We start from the raw sequence: 12324 nt of genomic DNA on the forward strand, positions 1-12324 counted from the left end.
TGTCTCCCATGCCACCTGTATTTGGAAATATCGAAAGGGAACGCAGCGCTACTGAAAGAGGTGAATTGACAAGCTGAGAAACCTGGAAGTTAAAGGCAGTGTTATTTCTCCAGTGTTGGCAATTGCTTTCAGAGGAAGAGGAGAAAATGTCGCACCTGCTTTCCTCAGTGCATTTTGTGTGTTTGTTAATGCACCATTTGATTTCATATTGGCCATCATAATAATACTAATAATAATTTTACTATTTGTACCCTGCCCATCCGACTGGGTTGCCCCAGCCATTCCTTTTCTATCATTAAATTGGGCGCTCTTTTCTCCAGAAATGCCATGTGCATTTAAAACACAGTGAAGATAGAGGCGCAACAACAGTAGTTCTCTACCTCTCTCGTGAGCCCTTGCAGAGAAAGATGGTCCCTGTGCTGGTGTGAAATTCAGTCCAAGGACTCAGTGCAGCAGAGAAGAAGACCTTGCTTCTCCTTCCAAGTTGGCCATTCATGAAGATGAATGCTGGGGGAGAGTCAGGGGGCCTCAGTGGCCAGGAGTGCCTTCCATCAGCTTCGGCTGGTGGCCCAGCTATGCCCCTAAAAAAACCAAAACAGTCTTCCTGCGGTGCTTCTTTGTATGGTCCTCTCAAGTCTACATTAGGACGCCTTAGTTTTGAGAGGTCCTACCTACAAATGGTCCTAACTTGGAGGCAAGAGACTGGGCTCAGTATAGCCTCAGTGGCCTGGAGCGCCTTCCATCAGCTTCGGTTGGTGACCCAGCCACGCCTCTATCTAGACAGGGATAGCCTAACTACTGTTGTCTATGCTCTGGTAACCTCAAGGTTAGATTGCTGCAATGTGTTATACGTAGGGCTGCCTCTGAAGACGGTTCGGAAACTTCAGCTGGTGCAGAATTTAGGGGCCAGGTTGCTCACCGGAGCAAGACAGTTTGAGCACATTACACCGATCCTGGTTTGACTGCACTGGCTACCAATTACTTTCTGGGCCCAATTCAAAGTGCTGGTTTTAACCTATAAAGCCTTAAATGGCTCAGGACTGCAATACCTCAAGGACCGCCTCTTTCCCTTTGAACCTACCCAGACCCTGAGATCATCTTCTGAGGCCCTCCTTCGTGTGCCTCCTCCTTGAGAGGTCTGGAGGCTGGCAACACAAGAACAGGGCCTTCTCTGCAGTGGCTCCCCATCTGGGGAATGCTCTCCCCAGGGAAGTTCGCCTAGTGCCTTCATTACACACCTTTAGGCACCAGGCAAAAACGTTCCTTTTTAATCAGGCCTTTGGTTGACCTGATTGACATCCTATACCCTTTTAAAATGTGGCTCTCTTGGGGGGGGCAGTGTTATTGGGTTGTTGTTTTTTATTTTGAATATATATATATATTGAGGTTTTTATGTTGATCTTGTTCTGTGAATCACCTTGAGACCTCCGTGTATAGGGCAGTATATAAATTCAATCAATCAATCAATCAATCAATCACCCTATGCACACCTAATTGCAAGTAAATCCTGTCGAACACCTACTGAGACTTATTTCCTGGTCTGTCCCTCAGTTTCGTTTTGCCGCATTACTGAACTTTAAAATACAATCACTTTCTCAAGTTTGTAAGGACACTCTTTGCACTGCAATCTCTTGACAGCTTTTAAAATAACGGAAGCGAATTAACGTGCTGAAGGCTGCAATCCTACCGAAGTCGTAATGTGGGAAAGGAAGTGATCTTCATATGGAAGATTCATATTAGAGGCTTTTGAAACAAGCTAGTCAGTCTTTGTGCCAAGGAAGATTCCCACGAGGGTACTCTAAATATGTAGCTTAATTGTTATGTGCACGCTGGTGATGAAGACCAATGATCAAAACCAGGCAAGTTTCAGAAGATTTTTACAGAATGTGAAAATTAGTGCGTTGCCATTTTTCTTAAAGATACCAGCAAAGCTCAGGCCTGGATCAAAGTCATCTGACAGCAGTGTACAACCAGCTCAGCAAATACAACAGAGTTAAAATTAATTTTAGCGTACATTTCTCCTCTGTAAAATTTTAATTTAAAAAACCAAATAAATATATTTTTTTAATAATCTAAATCATTCCACATGAGCGCAAGCCGGTGTTGTCAAAACACACTTTCCTACACATAATGCAAAACTGGAGACTTAGGTGGACAATGCAAAGCACCCCAAAGATTGCCACCCAGCCACAAACAGAGTGACCTTGTAGATGAGCACAGAGACAGTATTAAAAAAAGACTCAGAAACTAAAACTCCATTGGCGTCATGTTTCTCAACCAGTAAGATTTCACCACACACTCATGATCAGTTGAGTCACCAGTGGAAGAAGATTTGGGTGGTTGGTGGAGGGCTGTAGTTCAGGGGTTGTAGTCTTGCACTGTTCCCATTCATTTTAATGGAGCTCACCCAGGAGACCTTTCTGGTGAACTGGGCTGCCATGCTCTGTAAAGAAGCTGACAGGAGAAGATATTCGGAGCGCACTGTTCACGCTTCTCAGTCATCCTTGCCTTGTAGAAATGGCTACTCCAAGCTCAGTTGGCTTTGACCGCTATCATCAATTGCCATCAACACTGCATTTAGCTGACATAATTACTTATTGTTACAATCAGTGGCCATTAGGTTATAGCTAAATTACAGTGTCAGTCCCAGGGAAGTGCTATTACAACCCCGTGAATATGCGAAGTTCATTGCACATGATTAACACTGCTCCTGCCGCCACTGCCCATGGAGCAAAGGCAAAAGGAATTAGTGAAGACCTGCCACTTATTGCAAAGTGCTGCCGGATTACAGGAACAGGGATGGCGCCGTCAACTGTTATAACTTCATCGTTCAAACTGTATCTCTTCCATACTGGTTGAGGGGGGGACCGGACTGGGATTCGGAGGGTGAGGCCAGTGACCTCTCTGGCTCAGAAATCAAGGACCAAAGCTCTAAGGTATGGTTACCAGACGTCCCTGGAATGCTGTTCTGAATGTTGGCGGTGGGGAGGAAAAACCCTCCTCCCACGCAAGCCCCGGGAACAGAGGGAAAGCGCTGCGCGCCTTCCCCTCTGTTCCCGTACCTGTCCTGAAGGCTTGCGGTGCGGAGAAAAGCCCTTCTCCGCACCGCCAGCCTGGCAAGCGGTTTCCCTAGGAACGCATTAATTGATTTTCAATGCATTCCTATGGGAAACCGTGCTTCGCAAGACAAAAAACTCGCAAGAAGAAAAAACTTGCGGAACGAATTAATTTCGTCTTGCGAGGCACCACTGTACTCTATTCCGAACTTAAAAATGGAAAATGTAATGCTGGTGGTCAACAAAAGAGGTTTAAAGACTGTCTCAAGGCAAATCTAAAAAAATGTAGTATAAACACTGACAACTGGGAAACACTAGCCTGCAAGCGCTCCAGTCGGAGAACAGCCTTTTCCAAAGGTGTCATGGGCTTTGAAGACACTCGAACTCAGGATGCAAGGGAGAAACATGCTAGGAGGAAGGTACACTTGGCAAATCCACACCGTGATCGGCTCCCTCCCAGAAACCAATGCCCCCACTGTGGAAGGATGTGTGGATCCAGAATTTGCTTCCAGAGTCACTTATGGACTCATTGTTAAAACCGTGTTTATGGAAGACACTCTTACTCGGTTACGAGCGATCACCAAAGAAGAAGATTCGTCATTTTCTCAAAGGAGCTCAAGGAAGTCAATGTGGTTCTCCCTCGGGGCTCATCCACACTTCTGCCTGTGCCATGCCTCGAAAGCATGGGTCTGAGTGGTTTTCTGCTTGCCCCACAATTTCTTCAGGGAAAACCAGCACTAAATCGGATCAAACGCCAATCCAAAGAAAAGCCAATTGATGTTTACCCTGATTCAGCACCAAAGAGTGGGTTTTCCTGGGGATAAGCAGTGGGGTAAACAGAAAATTTATTGTTATTATTGTTGTTGTTGTTATTAGTCCTCAGACTGCATGCACATCCAGAAGCTGCAGGAGCACCTTTGCAGATATTTCAGTGTATGCACAAACATCAGCAGTGTATGAAGAATCATCTCAAATCATCCCCAGATGTGTCACTTCCAGTTACACAGTAACTGGAACCGACTCACTCTCCCAATTGCTACTAGCGTCAGAGGAAAATGCCCCAGTATAGTTGGTGGAACGTAGGATGTGTCTCTTCCTCGCCCATGGCGATGAGGGGAATTAGCAGGATAGAAGGAAAACCTGCAGAGGGAGCCCAGCTGCTTCCAGAAACAATCTAAGGATTCCCTGCACCGATGCTGCTTCCAGGTTGCCTGGGTTTGCTAGGTCAGAGGGTCAAAACACTCAGGCAAAAGAGTTGAGAGCATCCCCTTGCCCTTGCTCTGGCCATAGGTTTCTACACGGACATGCAGTTTCCCGGGCTATAAATTAGCAGCGTGATGAGGCACAACCAGCTGTTGCTAGACGTGACATGGATGCTCAGGTAGACTCCCTTGCTGTTGTATTGCCTTCCCTTGCTGAGACAGGGGCTACTCTCAGGCCAAGACTTGTATTATGACATGGCCGTAAGTTATGCATTTAGCTGTTCATGTGAGTGCTCTACTTCCGGGGTGCCAAAATGGAGGAGGGTCTTCATGGAAAACCACATGGCTACTAGACATAGCGGGGAAACCTGGAAATCCTCCCCCTTTGCATGTGAAAACTACATACAGTGGTGCCCCGCAAGACGAATGCCTCGCAAGATGGAAAACCCGCTAGACGAAAGGGTTTTCCGTTTTTGAGCTGCTTCGCAAGACGAATTTACCTATGGGCTTGCTTTGCGAGACGAAAACGTATTGTGAGTGTTCCGATTTTTTTTCGCTTCCCCCCTTTTTCTAAGCCGCTAAGCCGCTAATAGCCTTTTAGCCGCTGAGCCGCTAAGCCTTTAATAGCCGCTAATCCGCTAAACCGCTAATAGCGCTAATCCGCTAAGCCGCTAATAGGGTTGCTTCGCAAGACGAAAAAACCGCTAGACGAAGAGACTCGCGGAACGGATTATTTTCATCTTGCGAGGCACCACTATATATAATTATCACCCACTCTATTTGGCAGTGGCTCTCCAGGGTTGCAGGAAGAAAGAGCTCTTTCCGGCCACGCTGCCCAAGGACCAGGGGCTGACCTTATGTATGTAAGCATGTGGTTTACCACCGAGTTCAGCCCGGACCCTGAGGTCCAGCTCCGGGGGCCTCCTGCCAGTTCCCTCCCTGTGAGAAGTGAGGTTACAGGGAACCAGGCAGAGGGCCTTCTTGGTAGTGGCACCCGCCCTGTGGAACACCCTTCCACACGATGTAAAGGAAATAAACAACTACCTGGCTTTTAGAAGACATCTAAAGCTCCCTGTTTAGGGAAGTTTTTTAATGGTTGATGTTTTATCGTGTTTGTAATATTCTGTTGGGAGCCGTCCAGAGTGGCTGGGGTATAAATAAATTATTATTATTATTATTATTAGCCATTCAAAAATGATTGGGGATTTTCACTGATGGTCTCAGGCAGAGATCTGCACCAGCCCTGGTATACAAAGACGCCATCAAATTAAAGATGCTGAGGAATGATGCTGCCAAAGTTCCCACAAGTTTGTTTAGTGCTGCATTTAAAATCTCTCTCTCTCTCTCTCTCTCTCTCTCTCTCTCTCTCACACACACACACACACACACACACACACACACCCTTCCCTAGAGTCCCAGAGGGGCTTCAACACTCTGCCCTCAAAAAAACGGGGCTTTTCCCCTTTGCAAAAGAATCTGCACAACTGTGACCCGACCCCACCCCCCAAAATGGGGCTTTCCCCCTTTCCTCCTCTAAAAACTAGGTGCGTCTTATGGTCAGGTGCATTTTATGAAGTGAAAAATACGGGACTTTTTTTAAGATTTGCCTTGAGAGTGTCTTCAAACCTCTTTTGTTGACCACTGGCATTGCACTTTCCATTTTTAAGTTTGGAATAGAGTGGTTGCTTTGGAAGACGGCCACCGGGCATCCACACAACATGACCAGTCCAATGAAGCTGATGTTGAAGAATCATTGCTTTGACACTGGGGATCTTTGCTTCTTCCAGTACACTGGCATTGTCTTCCCAAGTGATGTGTAAATTCCACGTATGGCATTGTGCCGACAAAGTGGTATTTAGAAAAGTATTGTTCCTTTGCTGTCATTGCCACAAAACGTGCTCAGCAATGGTCTTTCACACATTAAGGTTCAGACCAAGTTTTCTGCCACTTGGGTTCAAACCATCATCCCATCAGATACTTCATATTTGTAACCAAGCTAAAGCTAGAGAGAGTGTATAGGAACAATCCTGTCTACAGTTGCCAGCTCTGTATCCCACTGAGTCCCTAGGGCTTCAATAGGAGCACCAGCCATTCCAAACCATAGATGCTCCATCAGTGGGGTTTTCTGTGTCACCACCACCAAGAAGAGGCCAGCAAAGTGGGAAACCGAACTCTCCAGACCTCACTGCCCTCTCTTTGCTTCTCTGAGCAAAAGGGGCCACAGTCGTCACCTTGTGCCTCTTAACAAACCGTGCACCTTGCCATTGTTATGGCAGATTCTGTTTCAAGCAATAAGCAGCAGAAGAGTAAAGCTCTAGAGTCCGAGCAGACTAGGGAGTATTCGCCATGCCTTCCATTGTGCCTTCCCTTGTTTGAGTTTGGACTCAGAAGGGTTAATGGTACTCTGCTGTAACACATGATTGGTCTTTATGAGATTGGAGCTCTTGTCTGTCTGAGGCCTACAGATGATGCTAAAGAGCCAATAATGACAGCAATTCAAAGCAATCTAATTATACAAACGGGAGGCTAAACAATTTCATCATCCTTAAATTAGATTGTCCTAATGAGATAAAGACACCAATTAATCCTGAATTAATTTCAATAGCCTATTTCAGGCAAACACTTTAATATGCAAATGTAAATGAGAAACAAAGCCTACCGTCAAAAGCCAGAGTTCAGAACCTCTCTCTTCACAGCTGCACTGGGTATAAATAGTGCCTAATGAGTTTGCACGGAAAGACACAACCTCCAGAAAATTTCAGACTCCATAAAGCACAGCCGGGCGTTTCAGGTAGGTGCAGTTCCGAGCTAGGCAAGAAAGAGTAAGCAGAACAGGGCAGGTGCTGTGAAGCAGATCAGAAGCTCTCCATGCACCCAGGAAAAATGGGGGAGGTCTGCTTGGCTGAAGAAGGCCCCCGCAGTCAAAAGCGAGCACTGGGTACCTGGCCAGCTGCCATTCAGGGACACCAAGCTGATTTTAATTAGCTCCTACTTAATTGTTTTAAATTACTCATTTTCCATCACCATATGAAAATCCAAGGTCTTATTTTAGGTGGGGGGGAGAGTTGGAAGCATTAGATGAGAGGGCAGGTTTTAGGTGTAGCTGCCAACAAACAAAGCAAGCTCACACCAGAAACGAGCTTTTTGGTTATTATTTTTGTCCCTACACGAGCAGTGAAGTCAGGAATTGGATCTTGCACATAACTACGCCTGCCAAGCTTGTTTGTTTCTCTCCGCCTGATCTGTAAGGAACTTGTGTCCTTTGCTCACAGCCATTGCTGCCCACACTGTCAATCCCTAAAGTGAAACTGTATGACGTTTTAGGCTCCATTTGCACACACAAAAAAAACAGTGGTGGTGGGAACCTGTGGCACTTTGGAGTCTAGATGCAGGAATTACAGAGGTGACTGAAATTACAAGGGAGATGTCTGTGTAGCCTTCTAAAGGGGGAAATAAAAGGAGAATTCATGGATTCAAAGATCCAGGTTTGTGGCAAGTACTCTTTGGTGAAAGAACTCCAGGAGAGATTTAAAATCACAAAATATGCAGCAAGGTAAGTAATGGAAATATAGGTTATTGGACCTTTAAAATACACCCTTCTAAGTTTCTTCCCAAATTCCCCTCTTCACCTAGCGTAGAAAAGGATCTCATGTCTGGTACGTTAAGAAATGGCTTACTTACAAACTCTCCAAAGGTCAGATTCATGTGCTTTTTCATAGCCAGCCAGAAAACACAGGCAGTAAAGCATAGCTTGATTGCAATGGTGGAAGTTCCTAAATTATTGGTGTAGGAACATAATAAAGACTTGTCAGAGTCATTCAATCTGAGCTTGGAGCCACCTCAGATGGACAGACACATCCTTCTTATCTTCACTAGCCTTGCAACTTTTTCGTTTAGCCCCTCCACCTCCTGCACTGACTTCTTTAGGCTGCTGATTAATTACAGGAAGCCTGGAGGTAGCACAAAGCTGCTTTCCTCCTGTTTCTTCATGTGTACGAGGCACAGAGCTTGTTGCCAGGGTGCCAGCTGTCTGGTGTCTGCAGAGTTACAGGAATCCAATACGGTACTGTGTTTGCAAAGTAAATTATCCCCTAACTGGGTGACCCCGAAGCCTGCTGAACTAACTGTGCCTTCCTCGCTTATTAATAAGCATCTTCTGTGAGTAACCAAGATGTATTGAGTAGGGACTCCCCAAGTGCAAGTATAGCCAGAAATAACTTTGACTTTTCTCTTCCTTCCTTTCTTTTTCCTTTTTGCAAAAATTACCTTCTGGAGCTGTGGGGAGTGAGCAGCCCTCCTGTATTTTCACAGCAGCAGCTATAGCAACAGGACCTCCTGAAGAAAGTGTGAAATGGAGCTGTCTGAGATAGAAGAAGCTGTATCTGTGCTCCAGTCCCCTTATGCAAGCCTACCTGAAATAACATGCAGCTAAAGGTAAAGGGATGCGGGTAGCGCTGTGGGTTAAACCACAGAGCCTAGGACTTGCCGATCAGAAGGTCGGCGGTTCGAATCCCCACGATGGGGTGAGCTCCCGTTGCTCGGTCCCAGCTCCTGCCAACCTAGCAGCTCGAAAGCATGTCAAAGTGCAAGTAGACAAATAGGTACCACTCTGGCGGGAAGGTAAAGAGTGTTTCCGTGCACTGCTCTGGTTTGCCAGAAGTGGCTTAGTCATGCTGGCCACATGACCCAGAAGCTGTACTCCGGCTCCTTCGGCCAATAAAGTGAGATGAGCGCCACAACCACAGAGTTGGTCACAACTGGACCTAATGGTCAGGGGTCCCTTTACCTTTAAAGGTACTCCTGACCATTAGGTCCAGTTCCGGACGACTCTGGGGTTGCAGCGCTCATCTCACTTTTCTGGCCGAGGGAGCCGGTGTTTGTCCTCAGTCAGCTTCCGGGTCATGGGGCCAGCATGACTAAGCCGCTTCTGGCAAAACCAGAGCAGCACACAGAAATGCCGTTTACCTTCCCGCCGGAGCGGTACCTATTTATCTCCTTGAACTTGATGTGCTTTCGAACTGCTAGGTTGGCAGGAGCTGGGACCGAACAACGGGAGCTCACGCTGTTGAGGGGATTCGAACCGCCGACCTTCTGATCAGCAAGCCCTAGGCTCAGTGGTTTAGACCACAGTGCCCCAAGGGTAAAATGAGTACTGAACAATATACAGAGCTAGCCAGAGTGGTCTAATAGCCCACAGTATTATAGGGCTTATCATTAAACACCTTTTCCTCTCGAGACCAGCTTCTTTCTCCATTGTTTAACATTAAAATCCTGACCTCTGAGCAGATACATGATGGAGAAGCATATAAAATATAACAGCAAATCTGTGTAAAATGCATAGGGCTTCTAGGAAATATAGTAAGGAAATAGTTTTGTTCGGTTAAACCCAGGGTGGTGAACCTGGGACACGGAGGCTGGATCTGGCCTGCCAAGCTCCTGCCAGTGGCCTGCTAACCTCCCAGCAAAATTGGGCATCTCTTCTCTTTGCTAAGGTGCCTCTTTTCCCTCTGGTATGGCACAGTTGCTCTGGTTGGTAAGACTTCCCAATGGTAGGGCTACCCCAGGGGTGAAGAGGTTACTTTGAAAGGTGAGCCTGTGCTGTTGAACCAGGGAGCAAGACTCCTGCTCTTACAAGCCTTTTAATGCAGCAGCAGCAGCAGCATAACGGGAGGTGGCAAGTCTTAAATTATGTTGTCATTCGTATGTTGGCCATATCAGGGGGCAGAGGGGGCCTGGTCAGTCTGAGCTATTTGGAAAACTACAGGGAGGGACATGATTTGGCTAAAAAATAATGATGGTGGTGTTGTAATGCTTATGGTTTTCAATAATAATAATAATAATAATAATAATAATAATAATAATAATAATAATTTATTATTTATTATTTATACCCCGCCCATCTGACTGGGTCTCCCCAGCCACTCTGGACGGCGTCCAACCAAATATCAAAAACAATACAGTGTCAGACATTAAAAACTTCCCTAAACAGGTGTCTTTTAAAAGTAAAATACAGTGGTACCTCGGGTTACATATGCTTCAGGTTACATACGCTTCAGGTTACAGACTCCGCTAACCCAGAAATAGTGCTTCAGGTTAAGAACTTTGCTTCAGGGTGAGAACAGAAATCGTGCTCCGGCGGCACAACAGCAGCAGGAGGCCCCATTAGCTAAAGTGGTGCTTCAGGTTAAGAACAGTTTCAGGTTAAGAATGGACCTCCAGAACGAATTAAGTTCTTAACCCGAGGTACCACTGTAGTTGTTTATTGCCTTGACATCTGCTGGGAGGGTGTTCCACAGGGCAGGCGCCACTACCGAGAAGGCCCTCTGCCTGGTTCCCTGTAACCTCACTTCTCGCAGTGAGGGACCCACCAGAAGGCCCTCGGTGCTGGATCTCAGTGTCCGGGCTGAATGATGGGGGTGGAGACGCTCCTTCAGGTATACAGGACCAAGTCCATTTAGGGCTTTAAATGTCAGCATCAACCCTTTGAATTGTGGTCAGAAACACACTGGGAGCCAATGCAGATCTCTCAGAACTGGTGTTATGTGGTCCCGGTGGCCACTCCCAGTCACCAGTCTAGCTGTCGCATTCTGGATTAATTGCAGTTTCAGAGTCACCTTCAAAGGTAGCCCCACATAGAGCGCATTGCAGTAGTCCAAGTGGGAGATAACTATATTTTGAAGACTAAAAAAACGGTTCCAACTTTGACAGCTTGGAGACATTCTTCCTCCCTGACACAGTCAACTCTGCCTCCCTTTCTCACCCCCAGACTACAGACAGCGATTGACACATACACTCTCCAGTTACCTTGGTTGCATTTGACACAAGCCAAAGACTCCCCCCCTCTGGCCAGGGAGAGCCCAAGACATTTTGCTGCCTCAGATAAATGGCAAGATGGTGCCTATCTCCCTGCCCCATTCATTCCATGTACAGAGACCAAAATCTTACTTCAGCACTGGAGAAGGGACAGTGTCTTCCATGGGTAGGCAAACTAAGGCCCAGGGGCCGGATCTGGCGTAATTGCCTTCTAAATCCAGCCCGCAGATGGTCCAGGAATCAGCATGTTTTTACATGAGTAGAATGTGTCTTTTTATTTAAAATGCATTTCTGGGATATTTGTGGGGTATAGGAATTCGTTCATCCCCCCCCCAAAAAAAAACCTATAGTCAGGCCCCCCCACAAGGTCTGAGGGACAGTGGACCGGCCCACCTGCTGAAAATGTCTGCTGACCCCTGGTGTCTTCCATGACACCTGAGGGTACTTTAGCAGCAGCAGGCCAGGCCAAGTCCCACGCAAACAGGAATATCTTCCAACATCTCCCTGCCCCTGGTACCCGTTGCCTAAGATGCTCACTTCGTTCTGCCCAATGCTCTTCTGGAAAACCCTGAGCAACCACTTTCCCATTCAGGATGTCTGCCACTGCAGTAGGGACAACATACATGCTTGCCTTGAAATTCAGCAATGAATTTCTCTTCCTTCTCCCCACCCACGTTTAGCTAAGCTCTCCACACATCTTATAAACCTATTTGATGACATGTTTGCCCAGCATCTTTAAATTTTGTTTTATTTTGCTCAAAAAACTGCTCTGGTGAATTCTGGGAGGATGGCTTTTTAATGTCACAAAGGCCTGTGCAAAGCTGTCACCTGCTGGACCAGTTTCTCTTCAGCGTGATCCTGTATGTCTGAGCCTAGCCATTGTGTGTCAACACAAAGAAGTTGTGTCCAATTGAACAAAAGGTTGTGCTTTCAGCTGGTGGATGGGGTTGCGGGTGCCGCCCTCCACCCCACATCTCACCTAGAGAACTGCATGCACACGCATACACGACGAGTACCGTTTATCTTGTATACATCCCATTTATCTCCGGCAAAAAGCACCGGACCAAAACTATCTTGAGTGATCTAAAAAGAGAGAGAGAGAGAGAAAACCAGCGATAAGTACCTTCCCCATCATTACTTCTCCATTTTATTATGGTGGTGATAGCAATAATGGTGGCTGTAACCCCCATCAAGTCCACTTAGCATGGCTCGTTTTCAAAAGCCACTCAACGCCTTTTGACAGTCCAACCAGG

At 46.5% G+C, this 12324-nt stretch overlaps 1 long non-coding RNA gene across 1 annotated transcript in view; it reads left to right on the forward strand.

The window, feature by feature from the left end:
- The first annotated feature begins 3029 nt into the window (after window positions 1–3029).
- LOC309533944 overlaps window positions 3030–12324 on the forward strand; it is a 339411-nt gene continuing 330116 nt past the window's right edge. The window contains exon 1 of the long non-coding RNA XR_014220558.1: window positions 3030–3250. This is a non-coding gene — a long non-coding RNA (uncharacterized lncRNA). The remainder of the gene's footprint in view (window positions 3251–12324) is intronic.

The sequence above is a fragment of the Podarcis vaucheri genome, assembly GCF_965113315.1.
Source record: "Podarcis vaucheri genome assembly, chromosome: 6".
Lineage (NCBI taxonomy): Eukaryota > Metazoa > Chordata > Lepidosauria > Squamata > Lacertidae > Podarcis > Podarcis vaucheri.